At 33.0% G+C, this 20,296-nt stretch overlaps 1 protein-coding gene and 1 long non-coding RNA gene across 4 annotated transcripts in view; one reads left to right on the forward strand and one right to left on the reverse strand.

Moving 5' to 3' along the window:
• The window catches only part of LOC119083356, a 111,118-nt gene extending 91,683 nt beyond the window's left edge, over nucleotides 1-19,435 (reverse strand). Inside the window, exons 1-2 of one of the 3 annotated variants that reach the window (XM_037193098.1) lie at nucleotides 19,269-19,435; nucleotides 13,457-13,673 (exon numbers count right to left, since the gene is read on the reverse strand). The gene's annotated coding sequence lies outside the window, so the exon portion shown is untranslated. Of the gene's footprint in view, nucleotides 1-13,456; nucleotides 13,674-19,167 lie in introns of all 3 variants that reach the window. The other 2 variants (XM_037193085.1, XM_037193092.1) reach the window with 2 other exon arrangements.
• LOC119083404 lies at nucleotides 1,039-8,739 on the forward strand. Its single transcript, XR_005088857.1, has 3 exons — nucleotides 1,039-1,050; nucleotides 4,971-4,977; nucleotides 8,710-8,739. It is a non-coding gene; the product is annotated as an uncharacterized LOC119083404 (long non-coding RNA).
• Nucleotides 19,436-20,296: the final 861 nt, after the last annotated feature.

Below are 20,296 nucleotides of genomic sequence, written 5' to 3' on the forward strand. Positions count from 1 at the left end.
AATAAAATTTTATGAATGGCAGGCATATAAGAGATGAGGTCGTCTTTATTTTACATTCGGCTTGTCATTAGGTTAAACTTTTTTTTGGATTTTCAAAAGTTTTTGTAAATGCCGGTCGAAATTTTATATTGCACACGGCTATACGTAATGAACGCTTTTTGTAATAATATTTAAGATAACAGATTGTACCATATAATGGCGCTCTCTGCTCGTAATTTATTTTGTGTTGACTTATAACTTGAAAATTGTGTATATGGCCTAACCGAGTGCAATAATTAAAACGATATAATTTATCAATAGGCGATGTATATATGGAAGTTACGGAAATGAAGCTATCCGACAAAATTTTATAAAACAGTTCGTTATGTATAGGAATGGTAAACAGGGAAAATTGGAAACTATTTATGGTTAAATCGGTTTGGCTGTTTTACGAGTTTTTTAATGTTCCATTAGTTCGTCTTTTTCCGATCAATTTGGCCAATAATACGGGATATTGTATCGATTGAATGTCAACTTAATGGAATGGGACATGATTTCAATAGAAACTCCGTTTTTTGATTAAAAATTTAATAATTGAAAAGTGAAAAATCGTGCGAATATTCTACGAGATACAGCAGAAATGTATACGATCTTCACAGAACCACACAATATTATTGTTGACATAACGGTCAAATTTAGTTCTGCCAAAAGTCGTCTGGAGCAGGTTTCGTTTCGAGTGGTTCCCCATTGAGTCCTCGGCAAGCCATCATAGTGCAGGCGATATTACCTCCCATGCAAGTACAGGTATTACAGCCATCATGATAACTTTTTCCATCGACACATGGTCGAGTTGGTGATACTAATTGAAGCGAAATTATTTGCATTGGCTTCTTTGTTAAGTTTGACAATCCACTAGATTGTACGGTAAATAGTCTATGTCGAACATTGAAAGTAATTGCGGCTCGTCAACTTTCGGCACACTGAATTCTAGTTAAATCGTGAAGGACTACCTCCAACTAAATTTCTAAAAATATAGATTTCAATTTATGATTTCTCGAATTTTTTTTGGAGGTATTCCTCTACTATGTAAGTAAAATCCAGGGTGCGTAAAATTGACGAGCCACAATTATTCACAATGTGGTCCGCACCCTATATACTGTGATTACCGTCATTTTGGGAATATCTTTCGTTAGAGTGATTGCTGTGAGGTATCACCTTGTATAGGTGCAAATATGTCGGTAAATTTTCGGTAATTTTTTTAGAACAATTTTGACACATCAACCCCATTGTATCTGAACACAACACGATAAGACACAACACAGTAATCGCTCTACCGAGAGATATTTCCAATTCGACTATAATCTCAGCACATTGGGCGAGTTAACATTTAACATACATGCAATAACCGACAGAGGCGATTTACCGAAATCGGTAAATGCAATCACAACTCTCTACTTACCAGCCGTAATAGCAGAGACTAAACACGATGCAATGAATAGTAAAGCAATGATCTTATTCATGATGGTTATTTTAAGTGGCAGCTGCAATATGTCACAAACTGAACAAAAGACAAACTGAACTGATTACAGAAGACCGAATAAACTTTTATAGAAGTAGGAAAGAAAAAAATGGTTTATTTAAAATTTAATGATAAGTGATAATACTTTTCATAACAAATTTAATTTTGTAAACAAATAAAATGAAAAAGTCGAAAATAAGCTTTATACATCTCTTTCCCGTAAAGTGCACTTTACAGTAGTCAACGAACCGTCAGATTGGTACATGTAAATAGCCATAGCACACAAAATTACTGAATGACGGACTGTAATCTTCGGATTGTAGTCGATGTCCATGAAGTCACCGAAGTACCGTAATGTCACTATTAATATAGACCACAAAGTCACTGTAATGGTAATGGTAATGGTCGACTATATTATAACCAACAAAGTCATTTCAGCAACGTGTAATCCATTGATATACTATCAAATGTTTAACTTTTTGCTTTCCATTTTTTGTTGTCCAGTCAATTTTCGATAAACTGTCGTCTAATACGAGAACCAATTGCAGTCACTTCATGTCGGTATGCAAATAGATTTCGAGCTAAAGCCTCGGATCATTCACTTTACTTCGACGGTGTGGTAAACTAGGCACTTGATCACATTTTGAATCATTTTCTCCACCTCGATCCGACCTATCATTTTACAGTTTTAGTAGCACAAATAGGTGTTGTTTGTGTCATTTAACTTATGTAATCATCGATAAATGTTGTTTATGGCAGACCAGAGAGCCGAAGAAAAATCGTTGGCGGCGGCTAGCCGTCTCAAAAGAGCTGGCGGCCGGCGGCTGAGTCGGCTTAGCCGCTCTGAAAGAGGTGGCGGCGACTGGGCCTAGCCGCCGGTAAAAAAGTCGGCTGGCGGCGGCTGTAGTAGTGTAGTATACATTTTCTTACATATTTTTAAACAAAAGCTGAAGTATTAAAGACTACAATGTAGAGCACAAGTGTGAAAGTTTTTTCGTTTAGGTAGGTCTCAAACACGAAAGTCTGAATTTGTCAGATGTTACCCTCTCAAGTGGTTCTCCTTGATGAAAAAATAAGTTTTTTTTATTCTATGGTAACCCTCTTGGAGGTTTAAGGTTGCCGAAGTTCGTCGAAGCGTAGAATCGCGAGTCGTGACATGAAACTACTCTAAGCCACGCACATATCGGCATAGGACTGAAAATTCACAGGAAGGGAAGGATAGTTCTTTAAAAATACTTTTGAGTGGAGTGGATTAAAAGTGAAATTCTATTGGCCATCTTTCCTGCTAATTTTCAGTCCTCTGTCGATGTGTTAGGTTGCGTGGATCACATTCGGTAGCGCTTCAAGTAGTGTTCAAAAACGCACTATTCTACACTTTGACGAATTTCCGGCCAATCTGAAAAAGGATTATATTATTTAGGGTCAAGAAAAAATTAAAAAAAAAGTTATAAAAATGAAAAAAAAAGTTAAAAAGTTGAAAAACTGAAAATTACTTATTTACACCTATTGCTTTTGAATCACTAGGTTGCATGGGTCCTGAAACAAGTACATTTGTAAAGAAATTGGGCTCATTAATGCGAAAAGCTTCTGGCGAACCACGATCAATGGATTACCTATTACAAAAGGTTTCTATTGCAATTCAACGGAGAAACGCTAGTTGCATTTTGGGGACTTTAGGACGCAGTAGAATTGATGATTTTTATTTATTGTAACTTTGATTTTTTTTGAAAAGATCGTTTTTTACTGGTTGCGCATTGCAGCCTTTTTTTCGCTTTTAAAAATAAATAAAAAAAGATATTTTTCCTTTTACGAAATTTTTCAATTTTATAACTTTTCTTTTCATTTTTTTTCTGTCCTAAAATAGAATCTAAATGGTTGTTATAAATTTTAATTCAAAAATTTTTATTAATCGTCAAATAAAATATATCAGCCGCCGAGTCAGCCGACCTAAACCACTGGCGGCGGCTGTCGGCGGCTAGCCGCATTCAGCCGACCAAAAACACGGCGGCGGCGGCGGGCATTTTAGCCGTCAGCCGCCGTTTTCGGCCGGCTGAAAATCGGCGGCTCTCTGGTCTGGTTTATGGTACATGAATAACAACTGACATTGTGAACTTTGAAAATATAATTACTTTATAAATTCACTTATCGGTTAATGGGTTCGCGATTCTAATACTTAACGAATGACTGCAAAACAACTCATTCATTTATCAAAATAATCATGGTGAAACACACGTACCATGGAAGAGAATCCTTCGACCAGTTTTCTTGAAATTATGCACATTGCACATCAAGGTTCGATGTGTGTTGTGTTTCTTCAAATAATAAAGAGAAAACCATAATAAAATGAGAATCAGCATGCAAGCTAGAAATTAAAAATATGTTTATACATTCACTGCTTTGCATACAGCATCAGCTCATCAGCTCCACTCTATTTCAACGATCTACAAAGTATCTGATATTGAGCTGAAGTTACTTTGAATAATAGCCTCAAATATATCCTAATTATGTGGTTCACCTAACATACAACATTTATTGCTACAATTGAGAATAAATCTCGCAATTAAGGTGAATGGGCGAACAGAATTTCTGTATTCCAATGACTATCAAAGAGTAAAATTATAGAGGAAAAAGGGAGTCACTTAAAAGTTAGTAACACATGACACATGACATTAGTTTTCACTAAATTCGAAGGTCATAGATGTAACGATTCTGAAGAAGCTAGACATACAAATTGTACGTTTTCGGACATCGAATTAATGAAATTGTTTAACGAAAAAGTTTTTAAAAATGGGCTGCACTCAAAAGCAAAAATAAAACTCATTAGCTCTGAAATAATCTCTTTTATCTGATGATTTATGTCAAGGCCTCCATCAATGTGCATAATAAAGTCGCTTCATTTTCATTACATTTTTGTTATTCACTACTGTCGCATCGAATCTTATTCACTGAGCGTTGGTAGAGCGAATACAATGATTTCATTTCGTTTGGACAAGGAAATACAATCATCACGACTACAAATAAAAAGTATTCAATTGAATGACAAGTGCATAAATTACGGACAACCTGTTTTGATATTTAATCGTCAATGCAATTAAGCCATTAAAATGTGTAAAATGTATTTAGACATCCATTGGATAGAGCTTTGTATATTGTTCCACTGACTAAGTGAAATGAAGTTTGCTTTCCCTTGTTTTCCATTGGATTTACAAAATTCGTTCTTATAGACAGGTATGAGTAATCTGCCAAAGTCTACACGTAGTATACACTACAATTTAACAAAAAAAAAAAACAAAAAAACAATCGAGATGACGAATGAATATGTAATAACGTAGCTGAACGTATCCGCGGGATTAACTTTACTTACAGCAGCGAACTTTAATTTGATAATAAAAAAAATTGTACTACAAGTCAGATCATGTCTTTTTTCAATACAACAGCTTAAAATTCTTTGATAATCATTTAATATCCGTAGAAAAGTTGTTGGATCCAACTAAGATGCTTGTAATTTCATCGAAACTTTCTAAATTTAAAATTTGTTTCTTTAAATAAATTGGCTGTGTTGATTTGATGATGGGGCAAGCAATTTCATTTTAAAATTTATTCGTCCGTCCGCGACAATTGGAAAATAGCATTTTAAGACTCTGATGATTAGTAAAATGTGTAGTATCAACCTAAGAAACGGTAATACTTATCTGTTATTATCGACAACGACGACAAATAGAAGCGATGAGTTCTGGCTTTTGTTCGCTACTATAGCAAAACGAATGTTAGCGTTAGACGATTACAAAAGGTTTACAGACTGAACAACTACAATGAGGATGTCACAATAAACAAACGTGAAAGGAGTAGTATAATCGTAATTTTAAACATCAGTTTTCCGCATGCAGGAAAACCATATGTCATATTGAAGAACGTGAATATGCTCGCCACAATACCACAATGTTGTACATAATGCGTTTCCATTGAAAATATATCTTTGTTTGTTACACCTATAATCAAGGAAGTTCTAACCAGTTCCGGTGGGACTGATCTACCAGAAGCCACAGTATGATGAAAATTACTACATAAAATCATATATTATAAAATTTTGAACTTACAAAACATAGGGATACATTGGAAGTGCAATGGGACCATACCTTTCTTTTGGCCCATTGCGCTTTAAGTAAGTATACTTGTGGTATACACCTATATTTGAAGAAAGTGAAGCTTACACATTTTTCGGTGTAGTTCTTCTCAAGAGGAAAGTGGGAGCCTCAGTAATTGGTCACTTAAACCAAATTTATTTAATTAATAATCGTCAAGTCCTTTATGCTAATATAAATTTAAACACGATATTTCATTTATAAAATAATTTGCATACTGCCTGTGGGTTTATTTACAGTCTATGTTCATAAGCAGTGAAAATGAGGCTAACTATATATAATATGCGTCATGACAGCAAGTTGTAACACATTAGAGAATTTTTTTTATGCATAAAACATGTAGAAGCTCCTTCCATTTTAACAAGATAACACTTTGCTTCAGAGAATTTTCCACATAATTTCACATTAAAGTTGAATTGTGTCACATTTCGTTTTATTTATAATAATTCATTTCTTAATCTTCATGTGTGGAGTATAATTCATGGGCGCTATGATGCTCAAAGTAGTTAGTTTTAAATTTTATTTTATGAAGTCTTCTTTTTCGTATAGCTAAAATCAGAGATGTTCAAGTTGGAAAAATTAAAGAAAAATCGAAAATTTTTCTTTCCATGTTTCAAACACTATTTTCTGGGTGCTCGGTAAGTATATTCCTTATTCGGCCCAACAATAAGTCAAGTGTCCTTGGCCTCGTCTCGGATCAAAAATTATCATTCCAGAACTGAGTTTTTCAACATTTCCCTAAGATCCATATGATGACAAGTCATTCAGTGGATTAATGAATTTTCATAAAATAATAGGTTTTTATGCAACTGAGTGATAAAGGCTTTTTGGGGATAGGTGTATAAACACATGTGCAAAAAAAAAAAAATCATTTATCATCGAGTTGCATACAACTCAAAAAAGTTAACGAAAGAGTCACATTTCGTCACTGAGTTAAGAAATAGTTATTTACGCAACAAGTTGCGAAAAGAGGTTCTGAATTATTCACTGTTCGTTTGAAAATTAGTTGTTTTTTATTTTAAAAAATAGGGGTAATAAATGAGCATATGCAATTTAAATTTTCGATTCGGTTGTGTCTAAATTCTCAAAACTGTGTCTGAATTTTATCAATCTATTAATCATTCTCGTTAGCACCAGTTAATTTTCGTTATTTTTTAAAGCGCCACCAGTGACAAAAGACCCTTCACACGTCGTCACCCAAATAAGGCGTGAGAAAGTTCACTTTTCGCAGCGTCGCAGAAATATATCATACAACGTTAAGGTGTGTCATTTTTCCAACAAATTTTGTTGATGAGAGGTAAAAAAGACACACAACACCGTGGCTTTCATCATCCGAGATAAACTATTGATGATGGCGTCAAAGAAAGTGGTTGTTGTGAAACCTATATTTTTTTAGTTCTGAACATATTTGAGATTTTTAGAGTTTCAAACGTCAATGTTCCCAGTCGATAAAGTGTTTCCAGATTATTTGGCGCAAAATTTGAAAATCCCTTAGCGAATTCAAATTTTACGAAAGTTGTTGCATAAAAAATTCTCCGGAAAATTTTACATTTACAACGTTTGAAACTACTTCGGGCTGGTAGGTTTTTTTTTCTGTTAAAAAATTTTCCTTTTACGAATTTTTCCACTATTTTTGCTATAACCAATTCAGGGGGAACGATAGTAGCAGGAAGAATTGCATGCGACAATGTATGTACTGTACACACAATTTTAAAATTATACTTACTCAAACTGGAGTAAACAACAAAAAAGAGTAAAAATAATAATTGTCACTATTTTTTTTCAAAGTCACGAAAGTTGTGTCAAATGGAGGAAATATATAATATTAATACAATTGCAAACATTTATTCAACGTTCAAACAGGTGATGGAATTGTTTTTGCTTTTTAATATACATAAGAAAAAAATAACTGCATGCCGACAGAAATGATTTTACGAAATCAATATTTGCTTTTAAATTTGTAAGTACGAAAATAGATACATTTAACGAAGTGACTATTCGCACCCCGGTGCAAATAGCGAAAACTAACAAAGAAATTCTTTAATGCGATCTGTACTTATGTAATCATATTAGTATACTTAGGGCCTGCAAGGTACAAACGTCCGGATATTGGAAAAAGATAATAAGTGAAAAGCGGCAAGTCGAGGGGCAAGCACAGTAATTAATTGGTTACGGACGGCTTTTTGTCTGTTATCAACGCACTTCAAGCAAAAGTGCTATTAATGACAGCTGCCAAATAGAGTAGTATTTTGTATGAAATTTTATCCCCACTCTTTTAACAGTGTAAAATTTTGTATGGAGCACTGTCAAGTTTCAGTACCCTATTTAGAGTACCACTTTTGCTTGAAGTGCGTTGGTGTAATCCAAAACGACGACAAAAATAAACGAGGATCTCCGACTGATACGGTTTTTTTTATAGGAATCTGTTCAAAGAATTGAAGTAAAAGATTTGAGATCAATCAATTGAAAATACTTTCATCGAAAGAAATTCTAGACGAACTAGATAACAATACTGGTATGTTTGACATCTCTGACAAGTTAATAATTTAATTATTACCCACTTGTCACGAAGAAGTCGAGGCTTGCCGAGCAGCAACAGCATAGAACTGAAGTGTAATTTTTGAATTAAACTTCTAGTTAAGTAATTTTGACAGCCGAACACCGCGCGTATGTGATAATTGTATTTTACCGTAATCAATTCAAAATCAGCATACTTGACGTGCGGTTCCGGCTTTCAGATGGAATTTTAACTTTCTGACGGGAACGTACTAAGCTTAATTACATTTCAGAGATTCGAGGATAAAATCGCTGGTCAAGATCTATACGGGCAAATCGTAAAGAGATTTTTCTCTTAGAATTGTGAAGCAGTCGTATTGGTTGTATACCATAATGGGATCAATTGTTCATGTATTACGTAAACACTTGAGTGGATGAGTCTGCCGAAAGAACGATGATAACTGTTTAAGCATAATTTGAGTGCTTTTAAAATCCATTCTGGAGTCGATTATAATCATTTGACGGCTACTTGTTAATCAGTAGCTTGAATTTAAATAAATAAAAATTACAGAGCGAGAAAATAAAGAAGTCACATTTTCAACGATGACAATACTCCAAATATGTTGTTAAATAAAGAGTACACTCCAGTCCAATTGATTACGATCCTCATTGATACATACGTAACATTGGTAATGCATGTGGATTGAATAAAGAGGATTTGATTGAAATTGTGACTTCTTATTTTTCTCCACCTGTAATATGGCGACCCCAAATTAAATGCGTTCTGACGTTATATGTTTCATAAATAACAATCATGTTAATTCTTCCGATTCCAATATCAATGGTTGAGTCAGTTTCAGTAATATTTTTGCATAAAAAAATCAACTGTAAAAATGTTAATGCCTTTTCTAACAAAACGATTGAACTAGGTAGATCCATAGATTTTCATTACTGATTGTAAAAAATCATTAGCTTTTGTTATGGTAAATTAGGTTTATTCATTTTGTTATTTTGACCGAAATTGTCACATCTGTGAACACATTTTGTGCAAAATTTGAATAAATTGCCAATTTGCCGTAGAAAATGTATATTTTAATATGCTATTCTACTGTAAAACAATGACCTGACTCGTGTATGTGAGCTTGTGCTGAATGGTTTAAAATCAATATCCATTTTGTAAATTTTTTGGCAGTTTCTTTTTGTCAATATGAAACGGTTTATTACTATTCCGATTGTCTGGTTATAGTGGTTACCATTCATGAAAAAGTATTTAATTGGTCAAATTGTAAAGAGATTAAATTAATGGCAATTGAATCATTTTAGTCTCGCAACATAAAAAAAAAAAGTTTACCGATAGGTGTACCCATTACAATTATTTATTTATGAATTTTACTAATGCAATAGAATGGCATTTCTGCTATGAGGGTAATGCTAATATCCATAGAAACACGTGTGACCCAGCTTTGAGGTGACTGTATTGTGGGAATATTTATGTTAATATGACAATATATTAAATCGATAACCTTTTGTGCAGTGAAATATTACAGGTTCTGATACATTATTGAGTAAAATATTGAAGAGAAATTAAATATTTAATAAAACTGATATACATAAAGGATCTCAAAGCTTTCACAATAAATGATCAAGTGAAACTTCCAGAGGTATTATCTAAACAATAAGACTGTATACTGCCTCGGTATCTACGAGTCACATATGTTTACAAACTTCAGTTTTGAGTCAAAACTTTTGATACACAGCATTGAGGAACTTCGTTAGTTTCAGTATATGGTTTGCTATATAACGAAGTACTAGCCAGATTTCATCCCTTAGTTTTTTGACGTCAGTGTCCATAACACATGGTTAGTCATTTCTCATTTAATCAGCGAATAATTGCAGCTTTCATTCTTGACCTTGACCACATATTACATTTCCGTCCTTATAACTCCAGAAACAACATCAATATACTGCAAAAATGAAGAATTTTTTTGACGATTTATACTGGCTCGTTCGAAGCCAACAATGAATTGAAAACACTTTTAATTCAAATTACGGCTTCCATGGAAGAAAATATTGACGCTGTAAGTGCGACTTAGGATTTTAATTTTAATTTTAGTTGGTGAACAAAAGAACTTAATGCTTTCACACGATATCAACTTTGCTTTCGATTTTTTTCACTGGGGTCCTTTTCGATGAATGTCAATCAAATGACGCTCGTTGCATACTTTAAAGATGAAGATTTTATCATAACATATCACTACCATGCTATAGAGTATGTAGTTCTAGACACCTAGTCAAACGTTTTGTTACGACATTTATATTATCGTGCGATCAAAATTCGTAACTTTTTTTTTTCAAAAAATCTATTTAAATTCTACCCAAAAACATATTTCATATTATTATCTCGATGTGACGATGTGAATTGAATTGAAAATTAGTTAGTTAGCTATTACGACCTCAAGTCAAACTACGTATATGGTAAAAATGGTATTTCTTAAGTGATAAGTTAAATCCGTCGAATCCAAGACAGAAAATGCCATAAGCGCAGTGGAATTATGCAAAAGATTTTTTTTAGCATTTTGATTCACATCATTACATAGATCATAACAACAGACCGTTTTACCTGATGTTCAACAACGAATTATAAATGGTGTGTACGGTGTATAGCTGTTCAAGGCTTGTGTATTCTGTTACAAAACTGATGAAGATGGTCACGATTCTTAAATTAATTGTAAATTATTTAATAAAAGTGATTTAATTTAATATTTTAACAATAATACCGAAGCTGCCACTTCTTTATATTTTATTAACCTTATATGCATTGATGGTATTTTATTAAGCTATCCTTGAACCAATTTATATCGAATCATTTTTGTGGTTTTCGTTTATATAAATTTTGTTATTTATGGAGATATTGTCTTCGGTGACGCCAACTTTAGGTGTACAAGGTGCAAATTTATTATTTTATTTACTTCGGCGAGGAACTTTTTAACTGAATAGTATTTTGCAATGTTTTTGTTTGCAACCATCACTGACTCATTTCGGGTAAACAAATCTTGCATTTTCTGTTTCTGTGTTTTACTTGAAATTTACTTTCTCCATATAAAAATACATGCAAAATGCACAAAAAATCAGTAAACCATACGAAACACAAAATGTGTCGGTTTTCAAAATTCCGCGAGTGTATTGGACGGTCTCAGATATAAGTCTAGGCAGACTTGTCTCGGAAGTTGCTGGCAGATAAGCATTATCTTAGTATAATCAGAAAAATTCAGATCTAAAAAAAAACTCCAGAATTAATCCTGACAAGAACTTTGAAAATTTAAGCCAGTCCCGACCTGATTAGGCGTAAGAATAATAATAATCTTTGTATACAAAGTCTTTTCAATAAAATTGCGCTTATTTCAATTTATCTCTGACGACCCATACGCAACGTTTACATTTTACACATTTACACTTGTTAGCATTCGAAAGAGCTGTTTAAGATTAGGTGGGCGACGACTAGTAGAAATAAAAAATAAAATGGCAGAGGCGGCTTCAATGTAGGCCTAAACCGCCCGGCAGCTGGAATGAAATCGAAAAGTTGTAAAAAAGCGAAAGTTTTGTCAACTTTTTAGTATAAAACTTCGATTGCTGTAACATGCAAAAGGAAAATCCGTCTCGAACTTGTATCTTGAATTTATCCCGGCTGACATGGGGTGAAACAGTAGTGCCCAGGTTTTGGTTCCGTTCGTCTCAATTTACCAAGGATTGTTCCATATTTCATCGCAAAGTGATTCGGTACTCGTTTCAATTCTTTTATTCCATTTCGTGAACCGATATTGGATATGCTAATCAAATATTATGTCGCGCATAATAACCCTTCATAACTACGATAGAACAACGATCAATTCTGAGTGAATGACAAAAGTTTTGCTTTTTCAAAAAATTTACGAAACAGCAATTCCTCTTATCTCAGACGTTTTGTATAACAACATCCAGATTGCAGAAGCAAAGTTTTGAAATGCTATTAAGTGACAAAAATAAAAATGTATAAAAAAGCAAACAAAAATGCTTGTAACCAGCCGATGAAAAACTAATATAAAGTCTATAACTTCGGCGGCGTTTCATTATAATAACCTACGTTATATCTTCGCCATAAGACATTAGCATAAAATTTTGTTTAATGACTAAAACAAATATTTGAAGATGAATATTGAAGAATCGCAAAAAAAATTGACGATCCCCGAAAAAAAATAGTTTGGCTTTTGGGCAATGAAAGAAAATCATATCAAACATACGTATACATGTGCGTGTGTATTAAAGTTCTTTCGGAACTACGATATTTACAGCAAATATTACGTAAGATTAGTTTTATCTTAATGACTAAGGCATAATAAAACTGAACTCATAAATATATGCGAAGCTTAAAGATGTTTTACATTTTGATTATAAATTTTTTGTTTTCGGCCTCACAGAAATATTTTTACGATGAACGGCTGATTGATTCTCGTTATAAATGATATTAAAAATTGTCTACTGATGCGGTTGCATTCTTGTTGGCACAGGCGCCAATTATAATGCACACATGCATCGTCAACACACGCAAATTTTATTTTGTGAAATTCTACGAAAAGTCTTTTAAATTTTATTAATTCAGAAAGAGGCGTTTATCGTGCGGTTGTATCGTGTGTATTAGGAGTGGTTAACAACTATTTAAATTATATTGGAACAGGTATTTGGAAATTGCTCCGGAATCGTGTCAGAATTATTCGGTGTGGTTCTTGCATTCGGTGGCATTTAAAGAAAAATTGAATCTTTTACTTCGTTTGTTTAACTAACCACTCATAATGGTGGAAAATCCAAAACCGGTGACTTCAATGTTTTAATTATAGTCTTTGTTGTAATAAAAGAACAGTAGTTAGAACTAGCTGCCAACGCCACAGAGTTACAACGCCGTAAAGTCTGTTGCCTCCCTCCCGCACAGTCTAAAATCAATTATGATTTGGTAGATGAGTAGTCTCTAATATTACCCGGCAAATACATGTTCCTCGTACGGAACAATTCGAACATTGTTCCATTACGGATAAAAAAACCAAAATTATTATCATGTGACGGCCAATGCGGAGTTTCTCTGAAGAATACATTCGACAAGAACTCTCCAATACTTAAGCCTCTCCAATACTAAGTTCAGAAATTTTTAATCATGACCGCTTTACAAGCTGTAAGACTTTTACGGAATAATCCATATTTATAATAAAATGAGTCAACAGAAAGTAATTAAGATACATAATAAAAGAAATTACTTGAGCAAAGAAAAATTGAATTTTCAAAAGAGACTTACCTTGGAAACAACCTTTGTGTGATATATAAGTATTTGATTGATGTTATTGAGGTACGTATCCTTTTCGCTTTGCACTTTTAAAACGATGTCTAAATGTTTTTTTTTGTCGTTATTTTACTGCAACCGTGTAAACACTTTCAATTTCACTTCAGATCTTTTAAATCTTTTAAACTCACAGTCTCTTAATTCAATTGCGCGCTTGTTCATCGATCTTAAGCTATAAATGTTAAAATACAAAATATTTACTTAGGATTACCATCTTGCTTTTATATTTACAGTGAAACTTTAATACGAAATTCAATACACAAATATCGTACAAACGTCGAATATAACTCTAACTCCCTGACTGGATTTCACTTATACCTAATAATGTTTTTCTAGTTCAGAAAACTAAATAATTCTTAGAAGATGTTCTCGTTCGTATAGTTATTTCCGCATGTGTTTATGTGTATCGATAGTTACTTAGATCGGAATTGTCGTAAATTATAGAACCTCATTCTTTAGAGGACTTTAAGATCTACTTTAGCAATACCACTCATAAACTACCTTTTTGAGGGTCAAACAATGGGTAGCGTTACGTGAGTTTAGAGGTGTTCTAACCAGCTGGAGATGCCCTTCTTCAACTAAATGTAGTAGCCGAGTAAATGCGTGAACCCGCGTTTTTGACTATGCTTTTGTTTAAAAAGTTAAATAGTACGCTTCAAGTCGGTGACACGTAACGACGAATGTTTGATTTGAGACTGCGAAATTTACAATATTCAGTCTTCATTGCAGTAAGAAGCATCGGCCTGGCACCGTACCGGTGGACTTATCGATTCAAAAAGTAAATTAAAATTTTGATGGATGTTAATGAAGTTGTTTTAAATATAAGTTAAAATGAAAATTGAGTGCTCAAGTAACCTAACAAAAATAGTGACACGGCATAAATCGAAGAAATTGTATATTGCCTTCAGGCAACAACTTTTTACGATTTTTTTTATTACTGCGAAGAGGTAATAAAAGATCACAAGTCCCAAAAAATTTAAAAAGAAATCTCAAAAGTTTGTTGAAGAGAAATAAATCATTTATTTTGGGGTGGGGTGTATTTCATGGATTGGATACAGAAACATGCGTTTTCGAGGTGTTCTCAAAGGTTATAAAGGTTTCCTTGTTTTATAGCGTTGTAATGTTTGTCTGTTAAATTTTGGGGACTTAATTCACCCGAAGTATATCTCTAACATAGTATGTAAAACGAACATACAAGAGTATCCAGGTAAAACAAGACAATTGATAAAGACGAGGAACAAAAATTTCAGTAGTTTAATCGTCTGTTTAACAAACTCTGTTAGATCTTAGAGGTCTAGAGGTTGGGGTCATAATATCCAAAGTCAATGTCCTCCTAGTTACGTAAACATAAACAATAATTTATGTGTTAGTGTCATACCGAAGAAGAGAAAAAACGCTTGCTCCGAGGCTTGCTCACACAAATTCTAATAATTGGTAATTATTACCTTTTCATGCTGCGATGGATTTTGAAAGTTTCTTAAAAAAAAGATTGGTGTGTATAGGAACAGCACTGAATACACTCAGAGAAGAAATATTTATTGAAAGGTTTCACAATACGATTCCATTTGCATTATGGAAGGTAGAGACTTTTTTTACCAGAGTACTTTTAATAGCGCCTAATTGTTTACAGATCTATCAAAATTTATTATTATAGTAAGCAACAGTTACCCACTACTTATTTTTTTCAAATATCTAAACAGAATTTTGCGATACAAAAAGTCTAAAATTAAAATTGATTGGTAAACATCGAGACAAAAAAAAAGAAAAAGAAGAGAAGATATATACTCATCTTATACTTGCTGGTTTAGGTCAAAAGCACAAGAAAAACAATTGTTACCATAAACCATCATCATCATCATCATCGTAACATAACCAACATACCACATAAATCAAATAACGTTAACAATCTCTTCACGCGAACAACAAACACCAACTTTTTCACCTAATGAAGCACTTGGTCAATGTTTTACTTATAAGTTTTTTTTTTCTTTCTACATTTCATTTCATTTTAAATTGAAACAAACAAATTGCTTGTAATCGGTCGGCATACAATACAATACAAAACTTTTTTTTTCGTTTTGAATTTTTCTGTTAAATATTTAAAATAATTTGCATTGTCATAAAGAGTACTTGAGCCGTTGTTGGTTGAGGTGCGATGGTCTTGAATTGGTGTTCTTGCTTCTTTCAGTTAAATGGTATTTAAATAGGTATTTTGGCAATTAATCAAATTACACAACGAGTTTTTTTTTTCTTCTTCTTCTTCTTCATCATCAAACAATTGGTAAATAAAGTAATTTTTGTGGAAGATATTCTATGCTTTTTTCGAATGCTTCACTTACTGGTGGAATTAATAACTATATGTAAAAAGACACGATGTGACGAATTGATTTATTTTGTTAGTCGACAGATTACCTGTAATTGATTTTCGGTGAGATGGCTTACATTTTTAACGTCTTTGAATGAAAAAAAAACTTGTTAAATTGTTGAGAACATGTGGATAGATTCTACAATCAACATTAGTTGGTAGGTACCAGCTTGAAGAAGCAGTCTGATGAATTAGTAATAAATTGCTAAAACAATCAGTCTTGGAAAAATGTTGTTAAATGTTGAAATGTAGACGAAAAGGACAAAACGATTTTAAACCCTTTTTATTGTTTTAAGATCGAAGTCCAAATTTACTGGACAGACGTTTTGTTGTTTTGTATTGGCTCTGTAAAGTCTAGCGCTTAAGTAAGATCGTATCACAACCAAAATAAAAAAATATCCAACATGTTACACCAACATCACGTCCAAAAATAATTTCCACTGTATTGGTTCTACGTTTAGAATCAAAGCTGAATTGGCAAAGTTGTTTTTAATTTTTATGTCATATCCATATTTGTAAGTAGTAGGTGTAAATTTTGTTAATAACGGAATGAAATGTAAACAGACGCAAAAATAGGCAAATAGCACAAAGTGGTGCGCATGATGTAATATTCGAATCGAAATTTTTAAAATGGTGAGAGGACAACATGGACAATTTGGCATACGTTTGATGTTTTGATACTCGAAATTTAGTTTGACTATGCACTTTGTACTTTTGTTTAATTTTCGGATAATCATATTCATCGATTAGGGAAAACAACGATAAAAGTAAGCGATGTGCTCTAGCCGCTATTGTATTATACAGATGAGCAACAAGTGAAGTAAAAGATTTTCTATCGAATATTCACGTGCTGCGACTGCTACTGTTAAAAAATCGATGATTTTGTTTGGTGGTCAGAAGATAGCGAGCCCACAAGTCACACCAGAAAATGAAATTTGTTATTTTTTTCCCGAAAGAAACACAACGGGTTTCACAACAAAGGCTCCAGAAGTTTCAGTTGTATCTTATCGCCTGTGAAAAAATAGTAGAGCTTCATAGACAGAGAGAGGTGTGAGAGGTTTATAGACAGAGCCGAAGGCGAGGTCTGGAATAATATTTTTCATATTCGACGGGTTCTAGGTATGAAAAATAATTTAGGCTCACGTCATTTTCGTACTAACTTCAAAACATCTGAATTTTAATTTCAGTCTGCGGTTATGGTTATCAAAGTTTCCAAAATTTTGGCTGTCATTTTGAACGTACTTATTACGAGGCGAAGCCAATAATTTGTACCGAAAATCCACTTCCTTGGAAAGTGATGTTAACTACGATATTTTGCCTAATTTAAATACTATTTTCGCTCTAAGAGCATACTTATTCAAAGTTTCATCGCTGCGGAATAAGAAGATCGTACAAATTACACAAATTATACAGTCATGTTATTCAAACTTTCCTTCAATGCACCCATTTCGTAAATGGGTCAGGTATGTTCTTCAAACTTTCTTCAGATTGCATCAATTCTGAAAATTGTTTCAGGTAAATGCAAACAAATATCTTAGTATTTGCGTGTATGGTGCCCTATGAATTTACATAAATAAATAGAATGATTCTATCTGTAATATACCGAGTCTGAAGGAAGATGTCTTTTTAGAAACAAGAGGCCAAGGATGTGGGGTATACATATGGTCAGATGCTGTAAAATGTTTTCCACACCAATGGACAAACAATGATTTTAAATATTAATTTGTAAGACTTAGAATAACTAACTGCAAATTACCCACTCCTCCCCTTCTACCCGAAATATGTAACATCTTTGTCTTATCCTCAACCCCAAATTGTTTACATAACCCTAACGTCGGTCAAATAGCTAATTGTAAACCATCCTCTTAAAAATCCTAGATTGATGCTTAACAGAGCCGATAACAATAATCGTTTACTTGTTATGTGCTTGCTGTCTGTGAAAGGCTATTGCAAGAGGTCGTTAGAAAGCATACTAGTCCTAATTTAATATGAAACCATCGTAACCACTAACCAACTCCATTCAAGTATGCTATTAGGATAATTGATATATCCAGTAGGTACTTTGAAAAATTGTAACGTTGTACCACTATCTTCAAGACAGACCATTTTTTTAAGGTTGAAACAAACAAATTCGATCTTTTCGGATAACTGACCCTAAAGCGCACAATTTACTCAATGCTCATGCCACCGAACCATCTGAGCTCGATATATATTTGGAATGCGAGTCATGTATATCCATATATATTGAATTGCATTGAACTTTGTTCTGTTTTCATAGTCGACTATCCATAAAAGTAAATGAAGTGTTTTGATGGTGATATTTTTGTTGACGCCCTCGGTTAAATCGACGACTAAATGTTCAATGAAGGACTTTCAGTTTTATATTTATTTTCCTGTTGTGCTCTCGATAATTAAGCATTTGATTTATAAATTTAAATATTGCATTTGTAATTGTGTAACTGTGTACCAATCCAATGGTATGTATTCAATTCAGTTGAATAACAATTATAAATGAGTCAACCGACAAAATGTCGTAAATTGTTTCTCGATAATCGCATGAGCCTCTTTACAACCGTAATGATATTTAGTCACACAAATTATATGTTATTCACCGAAATATCAAGAAACAAAACAACAACAACAAAAAAATGACGCCCAGTTACAAGATTAAGCCATTATCAACACCTACTTCACGAACCGAGAAAGATGCTCTAACATATAAAACGTACAGCGCGACCTTACAGTAACCACATATTACCTATATGTCTTACTTCATCACGTGTTGCAATTAAATTAAAAAGCAAATAACCAGAAAAGTATTTCGAGCCATTCCACTGCATCATTTTCAAAACGAATTAGACATAATTTTAGAGTAAATGATTGCTTGATCGTAAATAATATCAATACGAATCTATATACACATATAGATGTGGTATGTACGCAGGTTGTTTTAATTCTTTGTTTCATTTCATTATATACTCATCTGAATAATAACAAATTGAATATATGTAAATTAAGATGTGTCACAAAGTCATTATTGAACATGTACTTTGTTTCTGAGGCCATATATAATGTTTCTAAATAATATCCAATTTAACAACAAGTTCGCTTAAAGTCTAACTAAGACGAACTGAACACAAAACTGAGTGGCATTAAAATATATTTGATAAATAATCTTTTGCTTAAAAACAGAAATTCAATTGACTGATTATTTGCAGACTTAATCCTTAAATTATCACTCAACGTGTTTCGGTCAAAGTTCCTAAACAAACTTATCAACAAAAGTAACACAATTTATAACTTAAAAATCGAAAAACAAATTGCATTTACACTTCAAAGATTCACTTTAAAATAGCCTTTCTTAATCAAATCCAAACGAGACAATATATTCAAGAAAAACACCTGTAAGTGAGCAGAGCAATCTAATACACCATTGACAACGATATAATATGGTCGACGTATAAACAACAACACGCTACAATCGATAAATAAACGAAAATACAAAAATATTGTATTATAAATCAAACTCGCGATGTTAACCGCACAAGAATCGCGTCGCAACTAAAGCACTGGTCCATTAGATCATAACACACAGCAGTCAATATAATATGTATGTATAAAAAAAAATGCAAAAAATTCTTCACCGATCGGACGGTTCAGTTTAACTTTTTTTTTATGGTGTGTGATGTGTGTTATTCCATGAAGAATGTACCTACTAGTAGTAAAGAGATATTGAAACATGTATTCACTTTTTGGACTTTAAATGAATGAACATACACCAGGATTACTAGTTCTTCTGAATGTTGAAGCGAGAGTTTAATCTTAAAACATATTGCTTTCGAGTGGGTAAATATCAATGAATATGTCTCTCTAGTGATCAGTAGCGTACATAAATCGTGCATTTGTCGTGGTACCGTTAATGGTCTAAAATTGAGGCTGATCTCCACCACATGAAGAAATCATTTAAACATTTTCACAGTTGTTCCAAGAAGGATGAGCTTCGAATTGTTACTTTTTAAAGCTTCAACTTATTAAAATTTGTCTATTACAGATCATTCCATTTTCTTAGTGTGTATGGTGAAATCGGGTAAGAAATCATTTTTTTAGCTAAAATTTTTTAGATAAATTAAATCTAGCGCTTCTTTAGACTAAATCCTGCGCCTGTTTCTTAAAACTTAAACTTTTGAAAACAACAAAGCAAAATGAACTCGCACAAAATTGCCATTCGAAGAATCTTTGATGGAAGAAATTTTTTAGGTCATCTTCGACTCGATCTACAAACACCATACACTTAGCAAAAGAAAAAATTCTAAACAAATACACAATCTACTATTTTTCCATGCCTTAAAACGGGTTTTTGCTTTTCGAGGTAGTAGAGTGAAATTGCATATATCGCTGAGTGATTATCTGACATGTGTGATGTGAAACCA

Source organism: Bradysia coprophila, chromosome X, assembly GCF_014529535.1.
Source record: "Bradysia coprophila strain Holo2 chromosome X, BU_Bcop_v1, whole genome shotgun sequence".
In the NCBI taxonomy this organism is placed as follows: Eukaryota; Metazoa; Arthropoda; class Insecta; order Diptera; family Sciaridae; genus Bradysia; species Bradysia coprophila.